Genomic DNA, 6,484 nt, shown 5'->3' on the forward strand with positions numbered 1-6,484 from the left:
ATAAGCGGCTACAGATAATGGACGGATGTTATCTAAGCTACTATAGTTGCAACTATTCTTCTTCTTCATTCATTATCTCTAGCCGCTTTATCCTTCTACAGGGTTGCAGGCAAGCTGGAGCCTATCCCAGCTGACTACGGGCGAAAGGCGGGGTACACCCTGGACAAGTCGCCAGGTCATCACAGGGCGACACATAGACACAGACGACCATTCACACTCACATTCACACCTACGGTCAATTTAGAGTCACCAGTTAACCTAACCTGCATGTCTTTGGACTGTGGGGGAAACCGGAGCACCCAGAGGAAACCCACGCGGACACGGGGAGAACATGCAAACTCCACACAGAAAGGCCCTCGCCGGCCCCGGGGCTCGAACCCGGACCTTCTTGCTGTGAGGCGACAGCGCTAACCACTACACCACTGTGCCGCCCTAGTTGCAACTATTATTATTAGTTAAATATATAATTATAATCGGGCGGCACAGTGGTGTCGTGGTTAGCACTGTCGCCTCACAGCAAGAAGGTCGTGGGTTCGAGCCCAGTAGCCGACAGGGGCCTTTCTGTGTGTACCCCACTTTTCACCCGTAGTCAGCTGGGATAGGCTCCAGCTTGCCTGCAACCCTGTAGAACAGCATAAAGCAGCAAGAGCTAATGAGACGAGATGAGATAGTCCGCTTGCGAATCCTTCAGATTCGTCCGAAATGTTATGTTGTCCAGGGTAAGTGTGTCCTCATCTCATCTCATTATCTCTAGCCGCTTTATCCTGTTCTACAGGGTCACAGGCAAGCTGGAGCCTATCCCAGCTGACTACGGGCGAAAGGCGGGGTACACCCTGGACAAGTCGCCAGGTCATCACAGGGCTGACACATAGACACAGACAACCATTCACACTCACATTCACACCTACGGTCAATTTAGAGTCACCAGTTAACCTAACCTGCATGTCTTTGGACTGTGGGGGAAACCGGAGCACCCGGAGGAAACCCACGCGGACACGGGGAGAACATGCAAACTCCGCACAGAAAGGCCCTCGCCGGCCACGGGGCTCGAACCCGGACCTTCTTGCTGTGAGGTGACAGCGCTAACCACTACACCACCGTGCCGCCCCTAAATGACATGCATGCAACAAGGGTGGGATTCAAATCCACGCATGCAGAGCACAATAGATTAGCAGTCCATCGCCTTAACCTCTCGGCCACCTCACTCAGTCATTATCAATACTGTCAATATTGAACCTCACTCTTAGCATTTCACTGGATGGATAAATCTCATTCAAAATCTTAAAATGCACTTCCTTCACCTTTGGACTTAAAGAAAATTTTAGATATTGGGTCCTCCATTTTTTAATCTCTTCTTCTGAAAGATGGAATTTCTATTTGAACGTATTGGGTATAGATTATTATTCAAATGATTACGTAGGATTTTGTTTGGTATCTCTTTGTTAAGAAAGTCTTGTTCCATGACGTAGAGTATTGGAAGGTTAAGAGGAGGCAAACTCTCCAGACCAATGTGTTGTACAAGTTGTTTGACTGGTTGAGGAATTGCTTTGCATATTTTATTAAATTCAGCTTATTTGCAGGTAATATTATGAATGGAGCGGAAGTTTTCATCTAACAGCCAGTTGCCCTGACGGAAACTTCTTTTCAATGAGAGGGTTTTGTGGGAATGTGGATGAAACCTTGATTCATCTGTTCTTTGAATGGCAAATGACTGAACTTTTTTCAAAGTACCTCTGTGATCACTTGGCTTACTCAAAGATATTTTTTTTCTATTATGGAAATCTTGAAAAGAAATCCTTGGAAAATGTTGGCTCATCTCATCTCATTATCTCTAGCTGGTTTATCCTGTTCTACAGGGTCGCAGGCAAGCTAGAGCCTATCCCAGCTGACTACGGGCGAAAGGCGGGGTACACCCTGGACAAGTCGCCAGGTCATCACAGGGCTGACACAGAGACACACAACCATTCACACTCACATTCACACCTACGGTCAATTTAGAGTCACCAGTTAACCTAACCTGCATGTCTTTGGACTGTGGGGGAAACCGGAGCACCCGGAGGAAACCCACGTGGACAACATGCAAACTCCACACAGAAAGGCCCTTGTCGGCCACGGGGCTCGAACCCGGACCTTCTCTCTGTGAGGCGACAGACAGCGCTAACCACCAGGGCTGTAGCCAGGATTTTTCAAATACCGAGGTCAAGCATGGCTGACAGCACTGAAGCCCAGCTACCTGAAGTATTGGCATTATTTACATTCCATTATCTTAAATTACATTACAATGTATTAGAGAGAGTGTGTGAGAGTGTATTATTTGTGTGTATGTGTGTGTCTGTGAGTGAGTGAGTGAGTGAGTGAGTGAGTGAGAAAGAGAGAGAGAGTTATGTGTGCTCTATAATGCGATGTGACTATTGGCTTACGCTAGGTTAGGTAGGCATATGTGATAGAGCGTAGACTACACCCTGCCTGTTTTATCCAAAACCCAACTTCCGCGGCTGACACTAGTATAGGCTACGTCGCGTGACGCTGCGTTAGACACGGCAACGATAGAGATAGAGGCTGAGAGATTTCAGATGACATTAGACAAATGTGAATTTTATTGGGGGGAAATACAGATGACATGTGGATGTGGAAGCTGCGTTTTACATTGATCACTGCTCGAATTCAGCTTAGACCAATTTGAAATTTCTGAAAAAAATACCGAGGACATGACCTCGGTGTCCTCAATGGTAGTTACGGCCATGCTAACCACTACACCACCGTGCCGCCCTTTCTCTTTCTCTCTGTTCTCCTTAGAAATGGAAACACTCTTTAAGTCTTTAAATATAGTTAAGAAAAACTCAAAAAATGACAGACTGTTGTGTCTTGTTAGCACAGTATTGAATAGGTAATCTGCTAACTCTTTACATAATCAATTACTTGCATTCATTATATGTTAGGGGCTTTTTTTGTTTGTTTTTGTTTCTTGTTGTTTTTTTTTAACTTCTTTCTGTTAATATCTGATGTCTATGTATTTCCTTTAAATGATTGCCTTTGTTGTATTGTATTGTGTTGTTATATATGTGTATGTGTGTGTTATAATTTAGGTTATTAAAACAAACAAACAAACAAACAAACAAACAAACAAACAAACAAACGTTTTTCTTTTCTTATTTTTGCTTTAATTTGTATCTTGACAACTATTTTTTACCCCCCTCGCATTTTGTATCCGACTTTCTGTGTGTGTGTTTGGGTTTCAATGCCTTTTTTCGTCAGCATCATCTCCACCAATCAGATGTCGCCTTTTCATCCGGGCATTCTAGCAATGCGGAAATCCGCAATAGCTAGCTAGTTAGCTTGTTAGCGGTCTACAAAGGACAACTGACCAGCTCAAAACGTCTAATCAACCCCCTAAAAACGTTTGTTGTATTCTCGATCTATTTTCCCCCCATTCCAAAAGAAGAAAATGTTATATCTCTGAGAACGAGTTCCAGACAAGCAGCTATCAGCTAATGCTAGCGGATGTCGACGGGATATGTAGTTTTTAGACTGTAATTGCACTACAATCCCTTAAAAGGTGAAATGGAGAGCCACAGAGAAATCAATTCAGCAAGCTTCAAATAATTTAGGAAGCGGTCATTCCTGAGAAACAGAGTGGAATTCAACTACTGTAGATAGCTGTTATAGTTATGAAGTTCATTCAGGAGTTCATAACTTAGTCGAATAAACTGATTATTTTCAGTGAAGGGGCTGAATGGAAAGCTCAAGAACTTACATTCAAACATACAGTGGTGCTTGAAAGCTTGTGAACCCTTTAGAATTTTATTTTATTTTTCTCTACCAACTTTATTGGGCTTACAAAATAAACGTAAAAAAAAAAAACATTCATCTGATCTCATTATCTCTAGCCGCTTTGTCCTGTTCTACAGGGTCGCTGGAGCCTATCCCAGCTGACTACGGGCGAAGGGCGGGGTACACCCTGGACAAGTCGCCAGGTCATCACAGGGCTGACACATAGACACAGACAACCATTCACACTCACATTCACACCTACGGTCAATTTAGAGTCACCAGTTAACCTAACCTGCATGTCTTTGGACTGAGGGGGAAACCAGAGCACCCGGAGGAAACCCACGCGGACACGGGGAGAACATGCAAACTCCGCACAGAAAGGCCCTCGCCGGCCACGGGGCTTGAACCCGGACCTTCTTGCTGTGAGGCGACAGCGCTAACCACTACACCACCGTGCCCCCCCTCCCCAAAGATATAAAAAAGAAAAATCATACAACCACAATCACGGTACACAGACCAAGTACATGAAAAGTCCGTATTATAGGTGGAGGTCAGTAATTCAAAGTACAGCTCTAACAGGGATGATTTGAAAACAGGGAGGCTACAGAATTTATCTGGGGAAAAATATTTACATACATAGTTCCATGGTTTAACAATCCTATTGAATGAGGCCTGATAAGTTGAGGTTCTGCAATATGCAGGTTTTAAAATTAATTTCGGATTTTGGGCCCTAGACCGGTCATGAGTTACAAAAGACATGTAGTGGTTTATGTTCAAATCTGTTTGGCCATTAATGCATTTATATACAAAGACTAAGTCTCTAATCTCCCTATCATAAATCAGAGGAAGCAAGTGCAGGCTTCTGAGTCTTTCTGTGTAAGTAGCATCCCCAATACGCTGTTGTAGTATCCAGCACGTTGCACGTCGTTGGACTCTCTCTAACAGGCTTTTAAGGTTGACACTAGCAGGGGACCATACTTCAGACGCGAAACAGAGCTGTGACTTAACGAGCGACAAATATAAAGTCCTCCTCACTTGAATTTCCGTCATCAAGGGACAGGATCTTTTTAGAAAGTCAAGCATCCGGTTAGCCTTATTGACTATTGAGCAGACGTGCGAATCCCATTTTAAATTACTTGAAATAACCACGCCCAGGTCTTTTTCTTCGTCAACTCGTTGAAGGCACATACTGCCCAGGTGGTAGTCGTGAATGACTGGAGTTTTTTGGAGTCTATATTTCTGCATAAACATGACCTAAAACATCATCGGATTTTCACACAAGTCCTAAAAGTAGATAAAGAGAACCCAGTTAAACAAATGAGACAAAAAATATCATACCCGGTCATTTATTTATTGAGGAAAATGATCCGATGTTACATATCTGTGAGTGGCAAAAGTATGTGAACCTCTAGGATTAGCAGTTCATTTGAAGGTGAAATTTGAGGCAGGTGTGAGTGGGCACCCTGTTTTATTTAAAGAACAGGGATCTATCAAAGTCTGATCTTCACAGCACGTGTTTGTCGAAGGGTATCATGGCATGAACAAAGGAGATTTCTGAGGATCTCAGAAAAAGCGTTGTTGATGCTCATCAGGCTGGAAAAAGTTACAAAACCATCTCTAAAGGGTTTGGACTCCATCAATCAGACACAGTCAGACAGATTGTGTACAAATGGAGGAAATTCAACACCATTGTTACCTTCCCCAGGAGTGGTCGACCAACAAAGATCACTCCAAGAGCAAGGCGTGTAATAGTCGGCGAGGCCACAAAGGACCCCAGGGGAACTTCTAAGCAACTCAAGGCCTCTCTCACATTGTCTAATGTTAATGTTCATGAGTCCACCATCAGGAGAACACTGAACAACAATGGTGTGCATGGCAGGGTTGCAAGGAGAAAGCCACTGCTCTCAAAAAAGAACATCGCTGCTCATCTGCAGTTTGCTAAAAATCACATGGACAAGCCAGAAGGTTATTGGAAAAATGTTTTGGATGAAACCAAAACAGAATTTTTTGGTTTCAATGAGAAGCATTTTGTTTGGAGAAAGGAAAACCCTGCATTCCAGCATAAGAACCTTATCCCATCTGTGAAACATGGTGGTGGTAGTATCATGGTTTGGGCCTGTTTTGCTGCATCTGGGCCAGGACGGCTTGCCATCATTGATGGAACAACGAATTCTGAATTATACCAGCGAATTCTAAAGGAAAATGTCAGGACATCTGTCCATGAATTGAATCTCAAAAGAAGGTGGGTCATGCAGCAAGACAACGACCCTAAGCACACAAGTTGTTCGACCAAAGAATGGTTAAGGAAGAATAAAGTTAATGTTCTGGAATGGCCAAGTCAAAGTCCTGACCTTAATCCAATCGAAATGTTGTGGAAGGACCTGAAGCGAGCAGTTCATGTGAGGAAACCCACCAACATCCCAGAGTTGAAGCTGTTCTGTACGGAGGAACGGGCTAAAATTCCTCCAAGCCGGTGTGCAGGACTGATCAACAGTTACCGCAAACGTTTAGTTACAGTTATTGCTGCACAAGGGGGTCACAACAGATACTGAAAGCAAAGGTTCACATACTTTTGCCACTCATAGATGTGTAATATTAGATCATTTTCCTCAAGAAATAAATGACCAAGTGTAATATTTTTGTCTCATTTGTTTAACTGGGTTCTCTTTATCTACTTTTAGGACTCGTGTGAAAATCTGATGATGTTTTAGGT

The sequence above is a fragment of the Neoarius graeffei genome, chromosome 1, assembly GCF_027579695.1.
Source record: "Neoarius graeffei isolate fNeoGra1 chromosome 1, fNeoGra1.pri, whole genome shotgun sequence".
Lineage (NCBI taxonomy): Eukaryota > Metazoa > Chordata > Actinopteri > Siluriformes > Ariidae > Neoarius > Neoarius graeffei.